At 39.9% G+C, this 19,512-nt stretch overlaps 1 long non-coding RNA gene across 10 annotated transcripts in view; it reads right to left on the bottom strand.

Annotated features, from left to right (window-relative positions):
• LOC131504397 (uncharacterized) overlaps positions 1-3,278 on the bottom strand; it is a 65,247-nt gene extending 61,969 nt beyond the window's left edge. For 4 of the 10 annotated variants that reach the window (XR_009257966.1, XR_009257967.1, XR_009257968.1 and 1 more), the window contains exon 1: positions 3,111-3,278. This is a non-coding gene — a long non-coding RNA (uncharacterized LOC131504397). Of the gene's footprint in view, positions 1-1,396; positions 1,451-1,985; positions 2,184-2,608; positions 2,712-3,110 lie in introns of those variants that run through there. The other 6 variants (XR_009257965.1, XR_009257975.1, XR_009257971.1 and 3 more) reach the window with 5 other exon arrangements.
• Between the last annotated feature and the right edge of the window lie 16,234 nt (positions 3,279-19,512).

Below are 19,512 nucleotides of genomic sequence, written 5' to 3'. Positions count from 1 at the left end.
CTGACGCGGGGCTCGAACTCACGGACCGCGAGATCGTGACCTGGCTGAAGTCGGACGCTTAACCGACTGCGCCACCCAGGCGCCCCTGAGCACTTTTCTTAAAGCTGTCCCTTGGCAGCTACTTTTATTCCAATGGTGCTGCCATTATCCAAACTATGTTTGTATAATGACTTTAGAACTAGTTTAAAAGCTACTAAAGAAAGCCATCTAATTGTCCTTCTGATTGTTTTGATCCCAAATTATACTACCCTGACTTGATCAGTCTCCCTACTCTTCAGGGCACTGAAAGTCTACAAAAGAAGACGACTTACCACTGCCTAGGCTTTTTAACAAGATGTGCTGTGAGTTTTGAAAACAGTGCCTAATGAAGAGCTCCAAAACAGGTTTGATCAATGGCAGCAATGAACGCATCATTGCAAACTTCCAGGATGACTAGCTGGATAAAGACACACTAAAATATATGTGCAAGTCCTGGTATAGTTGTCTACATCAGTTTATAGTCATATCCTGGTTACACAGTTTCAGCTCTACAGCACACATTTAGAGTAGAGATAAAATTATTCTTAACATCTTCTATTACTGTACTTCACAAAATTTGACATTCTTTAGGTGCATCTTATACATTTCACACAGAAATGTCTTGATATTCAAGAATATAGGCATTGTTCTAAATTATCTGAAGCATTATCCACAAAAACATTCAAACTATAAATAATCGGGATAGACATATTGGGTATGTTTTTTCTATTTCTATTAAACCAATGAAAATGAGTTTTAACCAGGTGTATTTGTGACTACTTGGGATGTGTTTGTTTGCTTAACTGTAGGCCATTCTTATTTCAGATTGGGAGAGAAAGGAGTATGTGGCTTTGATTTTAACTAAAAATATCATGCCTTTACTCACACAAAACCAGATAGTCCAGTATACCATATGAGGAACAAGACATTTTTAGGAAAACTTGACATTCTAAAATAATTAAAAGAATGTCATAAGCCCATTCGATCACGCAAGCCCTTTAAACATGGTTTTTAAAGCCTTAAGGAAGGGAAAAAAAAAACCAAACAAACACATGCCACTGGGTAGGTACAGGGCACTCACTAACTGGAGAAAACTTCCTGACCTGCAATTTTTCTTTCCTTGACTTACTACTTGAGAGTAATCAATCCAATCTCTCATTTGTATAAATGAAAAGCCACAGTTTTTAACTCTTTCATAATAATATTCCTCAAATTTCCTGGAGCCAGGAGAAGATACACATATTCTAGTTACACTTCAACAATTATTTATTAGTTGCTTATGGGGATCATGTTCAATGGCAAAGTGAAACGGAGGACCTATAACAGATAATGAATAAATACTTAGTGAATTAATGAATGGAGGAAAAGAAAATCATACCTTGAGTCAACACATGCGGAGTCCATGGTAAAACTGACTCCTACAGAATCTGGTCTGTGTAAATACAGTTTGTATTATATAGTATCAAGCCTAAAGTATTTGCTTAGATTTGGATGACTTCAGATGTCAGAATTCATTCATCAGGGCCCTCGCAATACTTTTGAACTTAATCCCTTGTTTTAAGTGACTCCTGATAAAATCAGTCTTTAATACCCAAGAGTAATACCTAAGTAGTCATTAAGACTGGAGCTTTACAGAATATTTACCTGAATTCCATACCTGAGATAAACTGTACGTTTCACATACCCAGCACTTGTACTAAAAGCATATGGGTCTCTCATTCAAGCTACCAGATGATTTTCTTGCACAACTAGTTTCCTCACTTTTCCAATTATTCCAGTTTTAGAAGATGTTTGGTTTCATAAATAGCGCCTTCTCCCTGACTTACTGTGGACTATTTGGTAGGACACATAACATCTCTGTTCCTTGGCATATATGATAGAACAGCAAGAAGATAAAACCCTCCTCCTTCCTGGGGGACTTTTGTGAGTATATTGATAAATACCTACAAAATGGTAAATGTTACTACCTCTTTCAGCATTTTGAAAGATGTCAACCAAACACAAAATATTTTTGGTGTGTGAATTAAAATGCCTCTTCCTGATGGTCTCAGATGTTTCCTTGTAAGATAGCGTGTCAAGAACTGGCTTATATATTATCCGTCCTCCAGAACGCACTGACATCACACTTCATAATAGCTTGGTATGGTGATTGCTGTCAAAATCGCCTGCATGGAAACATCCGTGCCCTAGACTGACATAACGTATTAGCGTGACAGAGGACTAAAGAACTAAGAGCACCGCGCGAAGCCCCGACTTTGAGCACTTGGGACAGAGGGGTTGGTTACGTGTGAGCTGAAGGGCCTCAACCCTGCTTACGCTTCAACTTAGGAAGAAAATAAAAGTTGCCTGGAGGTCTCGTGGGCGAGGCGGGGAGACCAGAAAGGCAAGTGCCTGCGACAAGAATAGGAAAAACTTTTTTTTTTTTTTTTTTTTCCAAATTCGAATCCCATCCAGGGCTAGGCCTTTGCGTCCCCCTTCTCCATGACCGCCAGGCGACGGCACACACTTTGCTAGGAAATAAAAACGAAATGAGGGTCTGGGGTGCGATCGGCTCCACACCCCTCGGGTGGGCAGGGTCTGGGCACCTAACCTTTCTGGCCGGCGCTCTCACCGCATCCCCCAGCGAGCGACTCGCCGGCCCCGCGACCTCGGGCACGGGCGACCCCCACGCGGGCTCGCGTTGCCAACCGCCCGACCCGCGCTCTCCTCGCCCTCCGCTGGGGTTTGCGGTGGGCAAGACTCCCCGCGAGCCTGGGTCTGTCACGAGCCCTCTTCCCCAACTGCGCCGTGAAAAGCAGAGCTACGGACTCTAAACTGCACACAAAGCCCCCAACCGGGCCGCGGCGACTCCACGCTTCGCTAGTCCGGCTCCCGGAGCTAAGAGCCTCTCCCCGCGAAAGCACCTCTACCTCCCTCCCCCCACCCACCCCCTGGGGAAGCCCCGCTGAGGGGCAGCAGCGAGCCGGAGGTGAGCCCCTCCGCACGTGAGCACCCCCGCCCCCAGCAGGGCCCTCTGCCCGGCGGACGCTCTCACCTCTAATGAACAGGCGGTGCCGCCTGCGGGAGGAAGAGAGCGAGTGGGGAATACTCACACTGGGTCGGGCCGCGCAGGGACTTCGTCGGGAAGGACCCGCGAGCTGGGGACCGGAGCCCCAGCCGGTTGCGGCCGCGCCGCCTCCTCAGAAGGGAGGCCTCTACCGTCCGGCCGCGGACCTGCAGCTGCCTCGCGCGCACGCGCACGCGCGCGCCACCGCCGGCCCCGCCCCGCCCCGCCCCGCCCCGCCCCGCCCCGCCGGCCCCGCCCCGCCCCGCCCCGCCGGCCCCGCCCCGCCCCGCCCCGCCCCGCTGGCCTCCTTTTCTGCCGCTGGCTCCCACCCCTCCTCTCCGCCAGCTGGTGCAATCGGCGCTCTCCTGGAGACGTACGCGAAGCGACGTGGAAAGCCTTCCACCAAAATGAGCTGTGATATCCTTTTGATGGCTATAATTTATTCCAAATCGTCCCTGGACTGAAACGATCAATTAGCAGCCCGAAACGCACTGTGAAGTAAATTGTCACACTCTCTATTACAGGATGGTTATCATATATTTATAAGGTGTGTTTTCTGCAATCAGAACCAACAAGGTGTTGAGCGATCAGTCATAAACGCACTTCTTCAAAAAGAGCGGGAGAGAAGCTCTAGCATTGTATGGCAGAGGAAGAAAAGTCTTATGACAGTTATTAACTCTCCCACCCTCTGCCCACGGTGATGTTTCCTCTTGGCATCTGGGAAGTTCAGTGAGGCTAGAACTCTGCACCAACTCTCCAGGCCACTCGTGTGACCCCGAGAAGGGTCCCTGTGAACAACAGAGGCTCAAAGCCCCAAGAGGAGTGGTTACCTTGCTATGTAAATAGAGATCAGGCATAAGAATCCTCACTCTTTCTCTCTGGCCTTCCTCCCACCCAGGAGAATAATATCTTATTCTTCCCTTCTTAAACTTCTGGCAGAATGGTTGCATTCTATACTTAATCTTAAGTGCCTTGTCTTCCTCAGGTCTCAGGTTGTTGCCTTCTTCTCTCTGACAGTCAGGTGTTATGTACTGTAGAGATTATGCCATGGTGATATAAAGTTTACCTACAGAGAGAACTCTGCATTCTGAATTGGAATCTGCCACAACGCACAAACTCTGAGAAAGTCATTCAAAATTCTCATTGAGTCTGGTAGACAGTCTTGACTGGACCAAACTATGGAGACATGGTTATTTTGCCCTTACAGTCATCTTTAATGACTACACATGGATATACATCCAGAACTTCTGAGTTTCCTGTAACAAGCTATCATCACATTATCATCCATCAACCACCTTTCAATCATTTTTTTTAATGTTTATTTATTTTTGAGAGAGACAGAGACAGAACATGATCAGGGGAGGGGCAGAGAGAAAGGGAGACCCAGAACTGGAAGCAGGCTCCAGGCTCAGAGTTGTCAGCACAGAGCCCCACATGGGGCTCAAACTCACAAACTGCGAGATCATGACCTGAGCTGAAGCCGGAGGCTTAACCAACTGAGCCCCCCCAGGTGCCCCTCAATCATTTTTTAGAAGGATTCTGGTTTGTATCCAACTAATATTCCTTTTGCCTGAAAAACAACTCTGAAGCCCAGCCTATTGATTTTTGTGAGAAAAGTTTAGCTGCCAGGAGCATGCCTCTATGGGCAATAAAGTGACATTTGTGAAGAGAGAGTCACAAGGTGGGGTAAGATCCAGAGTTTATACCACATTCTTCTTAGATTAACTGCCCCCATGATTTCTGAATGGCCAGGCTTGCTGCAATGCTAACCTCTTAAAAATGGACAGAAAGGAAAACTGGTTGGGCGTTTGAGTTGTAAAGGCAACTGTTGCCATTGGGCATCCTCCAGCATAAATGGAACACGATGTCCCTCTTTTAGGAAGCACAGGAACCAGGGAGCCTTGCCTCATTTGAGTGAGTAAAGAGCATAGTAAAGAGCCAGCAGCACTTCCACCTTATAGTTTCTAAAGTCATTGACTTAATTTGCATTTAACAGCTAGTAGCTAATATTGAGCATTTACTCTATGCCAGGCATTGTGCTTTAAATTATATGCATTATCTTATTTTATCCTATCAACAAACTTATGGGGGGAAGGTTCCTCATTTTGCCAATAAGAAAATGAAATTTGACAAAACTAAGTAACTTCTCCAGGAGCAAACTCCTAGTGAGTGATGATCTCAAATCCAGGCCAGTCTCCAATGCCCATGCTCTTTACCCCAATAATATAATACCTCAAAATTTTAAGATTTTGACTTAGGATTTTCCACCAAAAAGATTCTAGTGGAGCTGATGACACAATGAAAGTGGTGAATTCTGGGAGAAGAAGGAAAGAACAGCTGCCTGCAGAGGAAAGACACAATAGATACATATACCCTTACTGGGTAGGTTACCCCTTTTCTGTTCTACCCTTCCTACATCCCATGACTTCTTTTTCAGAGTTATCACCTGCCATCTGGTGTCTAGCCAAAGAGACCTTACCCAAGGTCAGTGATGACTGCTAGGCTTGGGGTGGGGGGTTGGGTGGGTAGAGTGGATGAGCAGACCCCAGAGAAATCACAGCACCCTGGGGAGGAGACTTAAGTGGGAGGCCAGTGTTGGCCAGAGGCCCTTGTCCCAGACCCCCAGCTCTGAGAATGAAATGTTGCTTCCTAATGGACTTTAAATTACCAACATCGCTAAACTCTCCCTTAATAGACTTGTAAAGATCTGCTTGCTACCTTTTTCCCCCTTCGTGTAGAATTTGTAATCAAGAGCCCAATTTTGTCATTTGGAAATACTAATTATCTAATCACGCCATGCTGCATAACGTACTTGTCTGCCCAATTAGCTAGGACAATTATTAAAATTCAGAGGCCTAATTATGTCTCAATTTAATGCTGGCAAACTTGCATACAGAGCAGTAATTAAAATCCTCTCTTTCCCTCTGCCTTTAGGGCAGGGGATGATTAGGCCCTGTCAGGGGGTGTACTGAACTAAACCAGTGAAGCGTATTGTGCAACATGACCCTGCATTGTTAAGTGTGTCAACATATTAACCTGAATTCCCTTCAGCCCCACATAATCACATTTGGTAGAGGAATAAAGGAGCTAAAACATGAAGCATTTTATTAAAAAAACATAAATTCTTTTTAATTAATGCTATGAGAGTTCTGATGAATTTCATGCTTCCAAGTGCTGGAAGACATAAGACTGGTTCATCTAATTACTGGCAAATTTGCTCTTGTTAAAACTACTTTTTTTTACTCATTTAAAGAAAATGCTTTTTTTTTTTTTTTTGGTGGTGTAATATAAAAAGAAGAAGAAAAGCCTAGCTACTTGGCTTCCAGTAATACAGTAGATTACCAGTTTTGTTTGATGATAGAACACAAGTGAATGTTGACTTCTAAAAGAATCAAATCCAAGACTGGAGGCATTAAGAAAAAAAGGGGGGGGCTAGAATTTAATACTTGAAAGATGTTAATACAAGTGAAACATTAAAAATCATAATATTGAAACAAATTCAAAATATTTACCTTTTGAGCTCATAAGTTTGATGTCTGAAATAAAACCAGCATGAGGAGACCAGAGCAGAGCACAAGTTCTCGTTGCTTCCAAAGTCCGTCAGCATGCAGGAACCCAGACAGTGCGTGTTTACTCTCCTGGCATCTCAGTCCTTTTCTCTATGAACTAAGAGAGCCACCAAACCCAGTAAAACTTCGGAGCTGTCTTCTAAACTCTGGGTTTCACTAATAATGGAATATGTGATAGATTTTTCATGTATTCAACTAAAAAAGGAAAGCATTGTGTCTACACCCAAAATGAATTATTCTGGAGAAAGGACTTCTTTCAGTTGCTTCTAAACTTCTTGCTGCATAGATAGTTTCCAGAGACACACAAATACACACACACACACACACACACACACACACACACAGTCACTTATTTGGACGAGCTTCCTCTCAATTGATCTCATTTTGAATCTCATGCCAACCTTGTGACACAGTAGGCAAGGCAAGCCTGTCTCCATTTTATTAATGTGGGGCAGTTAAGATATTTATTGAAGCTGACCACTGTACCCCCCACTTCCTAATTATGGGCAGGGCAAGTTGAACTCAGTTCTGCTTGCCCGCACTGAATCTGACAGAGTATCTGTGAATGAGACCCCAATGAAGGATGCTTGGTTTAGTAAAATACCTCAAGTTGAGATCAAAATATAGATAATGTTATAAATAATGACAGAACAAGGGAGCCTATATATCAACATTGGAGGACCTTCTTTCTGTCCTTCGGTCAACACTTACTTGCAACATGTTTAGTCATATCGGTTTATATTTGGTGACTTTGGCCCATGTATGGCCTCTTTTAAGTTTTTACATTCTCCGAGATACATATGATTACATCGAGTTGGTGGTAGTAAAAGTACAGTTCCTTCCTCCTACTCTTACGCTGGGTACATCATGGGATAGAAGATGGTGTTTAGGGACCACTCTGGCTGGTACAGCCCCTCTTACTAACAAAGACAGTGACTACAGGTAGTCTCCGCAGGAGATGGTTGGCTGGAGCTATGACAGGCCCTTAGGCGCTTGTGCTATAAAACCAGGCGGTAGCCCCTCCCCCAAGCCTCCCACAGAGTGTGCCCCGTGTCTTGAAAATGGCCTTGCTCTGAGTCTCTTTGGATGGCAAACTGAAGTGCAAATCTGTGTTCTGACTTGTTCCTGTGGCTGTCAGCATGTTTTCCTCTTGTCAGCAGCAATTGACTGGTCAGGCTCACCCCTGTACAGCAATTGTAACAGCTCATTGACAGGCTAGTGACCCAGCTGGACCTGATAATGGAAAACTATTGATTTTTGTAGGCTCCACGAATCTAAAATGAACGACCGATGTAATGTCATCAATTGTCTCGGACTCTGATAACCCAAGGGAAAAAGTTTCAGGGATTGCTTGTATTGCCTGACAATAGTGTTTCAAAATCTCCCTAGGTATATGTAAGAAGAAACCCATTTCCTGTGTGTTTTCCTTAAAGGACCCCAATTAGGCAAGGCTTCAATTCCTAGCCTTGCATGTTAAATAAAGTGGGACTTAGCACTGCCAATTGGCCAAACTGGAACTTGATATACCATTTAGACAAGATACTTGAGGAGAGGCACTTTAGAAAGGAAATGTTCAAAATGTTTATTGTAAAACAAACTCACAGAAAAGAAAAAAAAAAGGTTGGGATTAAACCAAAATATACTGGCTCTCAAAGATCTTTATATATGAAATTAGGATAGAATGATTAGGCTGTCTCCGCTGACCTGAGTTGATTTGTTTGGTAGAAAGAAAGGCTTGAAGACGATGCAGACATGCCTTGGGTGTGTGTTGAGGGAAATCACTATTTCATTTTGTTTTTCAAACCCTTAGTTGATTATTTCAAAATACTCAAGCATTGCTCAGTGTATTCTTCAGAAACAAGAGCTGTTTCTTTTTGAGCTAAATTAGCAGTACGTTAGATCTAATTTTTCCCAGTAGACAAATCCAGAGAACTCTGTGCTGAGTTATGGATAGAATGTCTGATAATGGTTTCTGCTGAAGGGAACTTCCTTAAAAAAAAAAAAAAAAAAAAAGGCAGGTTATTGATCTTGGCTGCCAACTCAATACATTTAGTTCACAATTCACTTGTAGTGAGAACATAATCATCTTATGGAACTGATCAGATTCAGACATTCTTAGAATACGGTTCTGAGAGCTGGTTGAAAATCATACAGCACAGAGGTAACAGGGGTGCTTCCTCAGCCATTTGCTCACAGGGGGCTAGAGAGAGAGCCTCAGTGAGGAGCTGGAAAGAACAGACCCCAGAGGTGACAAGTCCATGTGAAGCAGGGCTCCTATTCACAGGATCCAACAATCTTCACACACTCCTGTAATGGTCCCTTTATGGCCTTTGATCAGCTTCACCCCTTACAACACTACATTCCTGGTTTCCTAGTGCTATCAAAACCAACGTTGCTGTTTGGCTGCCCATTAGTGAAGATACACAAGGATAAGACCTGAAAGAAATTAAGCTAGACCAAAAAAATCCAAAAAACAAAAAGCAAAAACCATCCATTGGCATTTGGACTTTACTAAATATAAAACACTTGGTGCAGAGAACACAAGATTTGCCTGCTTCTGTGACATGTTCTTCCGGCCCAGCCAAGGTATCAGCAGCTAAAACTCAGGGGCTAGGTCTTACATGTTTTGGGGTTCTCCAGAGTGGTTGCCACAAGGCCTTACATGTCACAGACACGATAGTCTTTGAAAAAAACAGCCAAAAAAGCTACTTTTAAGTATAGAAGGACGAAGGTAAGCATTTTCCAGTCTGCAATAGATTTTGGAGAAAATCATTGAAATCATGGTACCTGTCCATGTGCCTGTCTTCAGGTTCGTGCCAGTCCGTGAAGAAATTGCACTTGTCTGTGGTGAAAATATGAAGAAGACTAAGTTATGTGATTTTATATAGCAAAATTACATCTTTTAGAAATTCCAAAATTACATCTTTTGGGGGTGTTGAACATTGTTTCTTTTCACAAATAATTATGATTAGAGGTGAAAGATGCTTTTAATTCGTATCCTTACTTGACAAGCCAAGATAAAAAGTGGACAAAACGATTCATTGGTCCCAGTAGCTTAAAAATGACACTTCTGTGGAAGCCAAAAGAATGAGAGATTCTAAATATTCATTATTCATACACCTTATTAAAATTAAAACAATTGCAGTTATCTGACTGTCAATAAACAGAAATATTTGTGATTAAGACACACAGCCCTAATTATGATAAGTGGACCACACTGGACTAAAGTCATTTGGGGCTTCTTTTAGGTTTCTCTTCTATTTTTTGTCATTACAAACCAGTTATGGATTTTTAAACCCAAATCTGTGATTCAATTGAAATGCCAAAAAATATCTTATTCATCATAATTTTAACTTCACCATAATCTTTTCTGACAACGTGATTCTTACCTCCAGCTCTATGCAATGTCAGCTCTGTTGCCAGCAGCAGCTGCACAGAAATGATGCCATTTGGAGGAAAAAAAAATAATTTTGTTTTTTAATTTGATTTATAAAGTGCACATTTAAATCCATATTACATGCTTTGCTGTGCTTTGTAACTTGTGCTATAGATTTAAATGTGTTAAGCATCTTCCCTCTAATAACCAATCATAAAATTAATAATAGAAGATTAAAAGCTCTGGGTCCACTATCACCTCTGTTTTAACCTCTCTCTGCTGCTTATCTTTCAGAATGCTTTAGGCTGCAAATAAAAGTTATTTCATAAAGCAGAAGGGCAAAAATCTCATGGCCCCTCCATTTGTGACAATATGGATGGACTGTGAGGCCATCAGGCTAAGTAAAATAAGTCAGAGAAACACAAATACTATATGCTCTCACTTGTATGTGGAATCTAAAAACACCAAACTTAATACAAATTGAAAACAGATTGGCAGGTGCCAGAGGTGGGGAGTCAGGAGTGGGAGAAATAGGTGAAAGTGGTCAAAAGGTATAAACTCAGGAGGTGTAATGTACAGTTAACAATACTTAATTGTATATTTGAAAGTTGCTGAGAGAGTAAATTTAAAAGTTCTCATCACAAGAAAAAAATGTTTTGAAATTGTGTGACGGATGTTAACCTAACATACTGGGACAATAATTTTGCAATATAAAAACAAATCATTATGGTGTGTACTTTAAACTACTACAATGTTATATGTCAGTTATGTCTCAATAAAATGGTGAGGGAGGGGAATCTTGTGGTTCCCGTGTTGATTGATTTAGTATCTCAGTAATATCATCAAGGACCCAGATTTTTTTCTAAATTTGTCTTCAGCCATCTCAGCATGTTGACTTCTCCTAATTTTATGTCCTTCCTTCATGGTGGCAATATGGCCATATACTTCCATGGTCACGTGCAGATAATATTTAGCATCAGAGAAAGGGGACATTCCTCTGTTGTATCCTTTTAAGCCTTGATGAACACCTTCCCAAAAGTCCTTTTGAGTTTACCTCAAGCCTCTTCCAGAGTAATGTCCCAGGCCTACCTCCAAATAATCACTGGCCAGAGGAACATGATCGGATGATTGGATTACCATGATTAGATTATTAAACTAGTCTCTATCCACCCACTGGGAATAGAGAAGGGAACAGCTTCCCCTAAAGGATATCAAACCTGAAAATAAATTACCAGGAAAAAAAGTAAGTTTCTCTTAACAAGGAAGAGAAGAGGACGCATAAACTTAGAAAAACTATTTTGATGACCTTCCCTCTTAGAATCTAGCCACCATGTGAGAAGTTGAAATAGTCTGAGGACATAATACTAAAGGAAGGCTGAACCTGGAGAAATACTGAGGCATTAGAGAAATGAATAAGACTCTTTTGACCTTCCAGGTCTGTTCAAATGGATGTACCCAAGTCAATAATCCAAGACAAAGGAACAGAACTGCTCAACCAAGCCCTGCCCAAACTCTTGACCCAAAGAATCTTCAGATAGAATTGTGGTAATTTTAAGCCTCTAAGATTTAGAGTAGTTTGTTACATAGCAATAGATAACTAGAACACCCCATAAAATGTCTTGAACAGAGACATAATTCAAATGTAAAGGTACTAATAGGTTGAAATTAAAAGATGAGAAAGGATAGGGGCACCTGGGTGGCTCAGTTGGTTAAACGTCCGACTTCAGCTCAGGTCATGATCTCACAGTTGGTAGGTTCAAGTCCTGCATTGGGCTCTGTGCTGACTGCTCAGAGCCTGGAGCCTGCTTCAGATTCTGTATCTCCCTCTCTCTCTCTCTCTCTGCCCCTCCCCTGCTCATGCTCTGTCTCTCCCTCTCTCTCTGAAAAGTGAATAAACATTAAAAAAAAATTTTTTTTAGGATGAAAAAGAATATACCATGAAAACAGTAAGCATATGAAAACTGGAATTACTACATTAATATCAGACCAAAATAGACTTTAAGACAAGGAGTGTTGTCAGAGATAATGAGTAATAATTTAAAATAATAAAATGGCCAATTAATCAGAAAGACATTGCAATTATGTGTATATGTATCTAAATCAGTTTCAAAATACATTAAGCAAAAACTACAAAAATAAGGAGAGAAATGGATAATCCAGAATTATAATTAAAGATTTTAGTGCCTCCCAACAACTAAACCCCCGGGTCATTAAGAATATAGAAAAACATAAACATAATTGACATTTATAGCATGCTCTACCAGACAAATGCAGAATACACATTATTTTCAAGGGCACATAAAAGGTTCACCAAGATAGACCATATGCTAGGCCATAAAATATGTTTCAATAAATTTGAATAGACTGCAATCATACAAAATATGTTTTCTGACCACAAAAGAATGAAATTAGAAATCAATGACAATGGAAGAGATTTCGAAAGCCCTCAAATGTTTGGAAGTTAATACACTTCTACTAACCCATGGCCAAAGAAAAAAAAAATCACAAGGAAATTTAGAAAATATTTTGAACTGAATGATAATGAAAGCAAAGGTTTAAAATCAATTACCTAAGTTTCTCCATTAAGAAACTGGGAAAAAGGAAGCCTGAGTGGCTCAGTCAGTTGAGTGTCCCACTCTTGATTTTGGCTCAGGTCATGATCTCAGGGTGGTGGCATCAAGCCCTGCATCAGGCTCCACACTGAGCATGAAGCCTGCTTAAGATTCTCTCTCTCTCTCTCTCTCTCTCTCTCTCTCTAAAAAAAAAAAAAATAAATAAATAAAAGAAACTGGGAACAGATGAGCAAAATAAACCCAGGGTAAGTAGTTTTATTTAGGAAATACTAAAGAAAATAATAAGGACAAAAGCAGAAATCCATAAAGGAAAATAAAATAGAGAAAATTAACAAAGTCAACATTTGGCTCTTTGAGAAAATTAATAAAATTGATAAAACTCTAGTTAAGCTGATCAAGAAAAAAAGAAAACACAAATTTAAGATATCAGGAATGAAAGAGGGGATATTACCACAGATCCTATAACTATCAAAAGGATAGTAAGGGAATATTATGAATAACCATTAAGACTTTATATTCAACAACATAAGTGAAATGGACAAATTTCCTTAAAAAAACTTACCAAATTTGATGTGTAGTAAAATAGAAAATTTTTTTTTAATTTTTTTTAACGTTTATTTATTTTTGAGACAGAGAGAGAGACAGAGCACGAACGGGGGAGGGGCAGAGAGAGAGGGAGACACAGAATCCGAAGCAGGCTCCAGGCTCTGAGCCATCAGCCCAGAGCCCGATGCGGGGCTCGAACTCACGGACCGCGAGATCATGACCTGAGCTGAAGTTGGATGCTTAACTGACTGAGCCACCCAGGCGCCCCTAAAATAGAAAATTTGAATAAACCTGTATCTATTCAAGAAGTTGAACTCATTATTACCACAACAAAAACAATAAAACTCCAGGTCTGTTGGTGTCACTGATGAATTCCATCACATCTCAAAAGTAATAAGTAATCTTAAAATAGAGGAGAAAACATTTCCAAATTCCTTTTATGAGACCAATGTAACTGATGCCAAAACCTTAAAAGACATTAGAGATAAAATTGCAAACTAGATACATACCCCTTATGAGCATAGATGCAAAACTCATTAACAAAACATTAACAAATTAAATCCAGGAATATATACAAAGGATGCATACCCTCACCAAGCAAAATTTATCCCAGGAATTTGAAGTTAGCCTGTCACTTGAAAATCAATGTAATTCAGCACATTAACAAAATAAATGAGAAAATTTAAACATTTGGATATATACAGAAAAAGCATTTGATGAAATTTAACCCACATTCTTACTAAAAATTTTCTGCAAACTAAGCAACTATGATATTGTGATACAAGAAATAAATGTTTTTGTTTTTACCTATGGTTCTTGGCACAGAACCTGTGCAACACTTGTAGTTTCCTAAATGATAAGAGCTACAAGGGCATCTTTTGTTATACTTAGTTTCTGACCACGTTCTTGAAATAGCTCCAAAGCATAAAGGTAAAATGAGTATATTTTGTTATTTGTAACAAGCTACTTTCAACCACATCTGAGTTTATGTTAACAAGGTGATTTTTGAAAGGTCCTTACATAACCACAGGATGAGGGCTGGTTGCCAGGAAACCATGTGATTAGAGGGCTGGAACTTTCAGTCCCCTACACCTCCCCTACTGCCCCCCCCCCCCACCTCCAGGGAGGGAAGAGGGTCTGGAGATTAAATCATTCACCAATGGCCAATGATTCAATCAACCATGCCTACATAATGAAGTCTTTATAAAAATTCTGAAGTATGGGGGATGGGCAGAGGGAGTTGGAATAGGTGTGTGTGTGTGTGTGTGTGTGTGTGTGTGTAGGAGGACTGGACACCCATACAGAATTCACCAGGTTGGTAAACACATGGAGATGCTAAGAGGGTGGTGCACCCAGAGAGAGCATGGAAGTGTTACACCTCTTCCTCCATACCTTTCCTTATGCATCTCTTCCATCTATATTCCTGAGCTGCTCCTTTTATAATAAACTGCTAATCTAGTGAGGGAACTTTTCCTGAGTTATGTGAGCCATTCTAGTGAATGATCAAACCTGAGGAGAGGGTTGAGGGAAGTTCCAATTCATAGCTGGTCAGTCAGATGCACAGATGATAACCTGTACTTGACAATCTGAAGTAGGGGCAGAGAGTAAGTAGTGTCAGAAGTGAGTTAAATTATAGGACCCCCAGCTGGTATCTGATGAATCAGAGATCGTCCTCCCCTTTGTCTTCTCCTTGTGCCCCTTCTCTCCCCTTTTCAGGTCACTTTATGTGAAGGCCCCACCACCTCCACTGAATACCTCACTCCAAAGTAAGTAGAGAACTCCTGCTGTAGCAATACTGGGCCCTTCTTTCCCCTAAAAAGGAGATACTGTTTTCTGAGAATAACTTCTATCTTTGAGAACACCAGTCAGCACTCTATACAATTCAGGGGTGAAAAAACTGAAAAATTACGAACACTTCAGAAGTCATTCAGATTAAATATGCCCTTAACAGCATAGATTTTTTTCTCAGCAGGCCTTAAGCCTAACCTTATTCTCAGTCTCCATGGAAAGTCTGGCCTTCACAGTTTTTTTATTTGTTACAATAAAAGGCAAAGATTTCTCTAATATTTCCAACATACAGGTTTCTGAGACCCACAGTCCTTGAAGGTTTCTTTTGTTTTGTTTTTTAAGAGTATTGGCTAATGGGGCATGCGCGGTTGGCTCAGTTGGTGGAGCATGTGACTCTTGATCTCAGGGTTGTGGGTTTGAGCCCCATGTTGGGTGCAGAGATTACATAAAAGTAAAAAAATATACAAAAAAATTTTAGAAGGCAATTTTTGTATTTTGATTGTTCAGAATTCTATTTTGTTTAAATTTTTATAACAGGCATCTCTCTTATTTAAAAACAAAAAAATGAATAAAAACTTAATAGAAAAAAAGATAAATGGTCAAAGGAAATGAACAATTTTTTCAACGAAAACATGCAAATCGCCATTTACCAAAAATGTTAAATGTATATTTTAACTAATTTTTATTTTTATTATTTTTTCCGTATTTATTTAAAAATTTTTTAAAAATAAGTTCAAAATAAAAAGCCTGGGCTGTTGACCAAAACTTTGAGGGGTGAGGGGCTGAGAGACAGAAGGAAGTCACTCCATTGCAAACAGTTTTTTTAAGTTATGCATAAGTTGCAAACATCTTTGTTTACAAAAAGCAGTTTCTGGTCAATTTATGACCTTTCTGTTTGAAAGTACCAGCCCAACTCTATGTGGCACAGGAGTCCTTTGTTTCTCATCAATGAGCCATTATGTTCATTTGGCAACTTTCACCAAGATTCCCACATCACTGTTAAACACCTATTCTTTCCTTGCAGCTTTTCAAGGTGGTAAAATTGTTTGAGGTTCATAAGAGTGTGTTAGAGGCATGCCTGCATTCACAGGTCAGCAAATTGAATTAGCATGAACTTGAGCCCCATGCAGATGTTGGGCAAACCTAATAAACATTTCCTTCATGAAGGAAAAAAAAATCATTATTTTCACATTATTTACTATTTGCTTTGTGAAATACCTCCCCAAATAATTGCCAAAATGTTTTTAAACACAGAGAGAAGCCTTGGAATTTTAAATAAAGTGGTCAAGGAAGGCCTTGTAGAAAAGGTGACATTTGAGTAAACACTTGAAGTGAGAAAGAGAGCCATGTGGGGATGCTGGAAGCATTCGGAACAAAAGGAACAGCAGTGTACAGGCCTGAAATAGGAATGTGACAGATGTGTTCAAAAACCAATGTAGTGGCCAGGATGGCTGGAGTGGAAAAGGATACAGACAGATGTTGGGGATGGAAGATCTCTGGCAGATCACATAAAGGGTTATTGTAAATTAGTTTCCCCTGGCATTTGCTTAAAGTAAGATTGGAAGCCACTGGAGGATTTTAAGCAGAAAAATAGTGTGGTATGACTTGTGTTTTAATAGCATTATCTGAATGCTATGTTGAGAATAGGCAGAAAAAGGGCAAGAATAGGGAAAAGTTAGAAGCCCATTCCAATAAACTAGGTGAAAAATAATGGTGGTTTTGATCAGGATAGAAATAGTTAAGAAAGGGCTAGATTCTGGATGAATTTTTTTCCTTTTTTTGAGAGGGAATTTATATACAATGAAATATATCCATGCAGGTGTGCATTTCTATATATTTTGACCAATTTGTGTAACTACCACAAATGATATAGAAATTTCATCATCCAAAAAAAGTTCCCTAGTGACCCTTTGAAATCAAAATGTGCCACCTGACCTCAGGCAACCACCAATCTGCCTTCTTTCACTATACATTAGATATGTCTTTTCCATAGCTTCATATGCATTAGAACTATACCTTATTTCCTTTTTTGTGTCTGGCTTTTTTTTTTCACTCAGCTTGTTTTTGAAGTTTACTTGTGTTTATGCATGTATCCCTAGTCCATTCTTTTTTATTGCTGATTAGTATCCCATTGTTTGAATAAACCAGTTTATTCAATACTGTTAATAGCCATTTGTGTTATTTTCAGCTGTAGTTTATAATGCATAAAGCTGCTATACATACTTACATACAAGCCTTTGTGTGGATATGTTTTTATTTCTCTTGAATAAATACCCAGGGATGTGACTGTCATTATAAGTATGTCATGGGTCATGGTAAGCATATATCCAGTTTTATAAGAAACGGCCAAAATATTTTCCAGAGTGATTGTATCATTTTACATTCTCACCAACAATGTGTGAGAGCTTTGGTTTCTCCACATCTTGGCCAACATTTATTGCCAGTCTTTAATTTTAGTCATTCTGATGGATATGTAGGAGGCGTGGTTTGGAAACATTTGCCCAACAAATTCTTTGACACTCCTCCCATCAGAAGGTGGAGTCTTATTCCCGTCTCCTTGAATGAGGGCTGGATTTAGTGACTCCCTTTCCATGTCTTATTTTGTAATTTATTTATTGAAATATAGTTCATATACATAAAATTCACCATTTTGAAGTACACAATTTAGTGGATCTTAGTATATTCATAGTAATTCCAGAACATTTCTATCATATCAAAAAGAACCTCCATACCTATTAGCAGTCACTCCCATTTCCCCTTCTTCCTTCTGCACACCCCACCCCTCAATTCCCTGGCATCATACAATATTTGGCCTTTTGTGTCTGGTTTCTTTCACTTAGCATAATGTTTTCAAGATACGTCCACATTTCAGCATGTGTTAGTATTTCGTTTGTTCTTATGGGTATCATTTCATTGTACAGATACACCACCTTTTGTTTTTCCATTCATCAATTAATGGATATTTGGGTTGTTTCTTTTTGGTTTTTATGAATAAAGCTCCTATGAAAATTAATGTGCACATTTTCTTTTTTTTTTTTTTATTTTTTTTTCAACGTTTTTTATTTATTTTTGGGACAGAGAGAGAGACAGAGCATGAACGGGGGAGGGGCAGAGAGAGAGGGAGACACAGAATCGGAAACAGGCTCCAGGCTCCGAGCCATCAGCCCAGAGCCTGACGCGGGGCTCGAACTCACGGACCGCGAGATCGTGACCTGGCTGAAGTCGGATGCTTAACAGACTGCGCCACCCAGGCGCCCCTAATGTGCACATTTTCGTGTGAACATGTTTTCACTTCCACATTTTTGAGGGACTGCCCAACTATTTTCCAAAGTGGCTGTACCATTTTATAATCCCACCAGACATATACAAATGTTCCAGTTTCTCTACATCTTTACCAACACATTTTACAGTCTTTTATTACAGCTATCTTAGTGGGTGTAAAGTGGTATCTCATTGTGGTTTTGGTATGCATTTCCAGACTGATGATGTTGAGCATCTTTTCATGTACTAATTGGCCATTTGTAAATCTTCTTTGGGGAAATATCTATTCAAATTCTTTGCCTGTTTCTAAATTGGGCTCTTTATTACTGAAGTGTAAGGGATCTTTATATATCCTAGATACTAGATCCTCTGATATATATGACTTGCAACTATTTTCTCCCATTCTGTAGGTTGTCTTTTCACTTTCTTGATAGTGTCCTTTGATGCAAAAGCTTTTAATTGATTGAAGTCTAATTTATGTTTTTTTCTTTCATTGCTTATGTGTCACCTAATCCAAGTTCACAAAGATTTACACCTATGTTTCCAAGATTTTTTTTAATGTTTACTTATTTTTGAGAGAGACAGAGACACAGAGACAGAGTGAGCACGTGCAAGAGCAGGAAAGGGACAGAGACCAAGAATCCGAATGTGGCTCTGAGCTGTCAGCACAGCTGAAACCACAAACTGAGATCATGACCTGAGCAAGAGTCCGATGGTCAACCAACTGAGCCACCCAGGCACCCTTTTCTAAGATTTTTTAAGTTTTAGCTGATAAAATTTAGGTTGTTGACCCATTTTGAATTAATTTTTGTATATGAGGTGAAGCAGTGGTCCAAATTCATTCTTTTACATAAGGATAGATCATTGTTCCACCACCATTTGTTGAAAAAACTATTCTTATCCCATTGAATGGTCTTGGCATGCATGTCAAGGGTGTAAGGTTTTCCAAATGTATAAGATCATGCCATCTGCAAATAGAGATCATTTTACTTCTTTTATTCCCCAATATGAATGCCTTTAATTTTTTTTTTCTTCACTAATTGCTCTGGCTAAAATCTCCAGTATAATGTTGAATAGAAGTTTTGAGAACAAGCAAATATCTTTGTTTCTGATCTTAAGGGCAAAACTATCAGTCTTTCACTATTAAGTATGATGTTAGCTGTAGATATTTTATAGATGTCTTTTATTAGGTTGAGGAAGTTCTCTTATATTACTTGTTTGTTGAGTGTTTTTATCATTAAAGGATGTATTTTTTTCAGCTTCACGGAGGTATAATCATCACATAAAAATTGTATGTATTCAAAGTATACAACTTGATGTCTTGAGGTAGATACA

Source organism: Neofelis nebulosa, chromosome 2 (genome assembly GCF_028018385.1).
Source record: "Neofelis nebulosa isolate mNeoNeb1 chromosome 2, mNeoNeb1.pri, whole genome shotgun sequence".
Classification (NCBI taxonomy): domain Eukaryota; kingdom Metazoa; phylum Chordata; class Mammalia; order Carnivora; family Felidae; genus Neofelis; species Neofelis nebulosa.
This window is presented reverse-complemented; position numbering and strand designations above follow the sequence as displayed.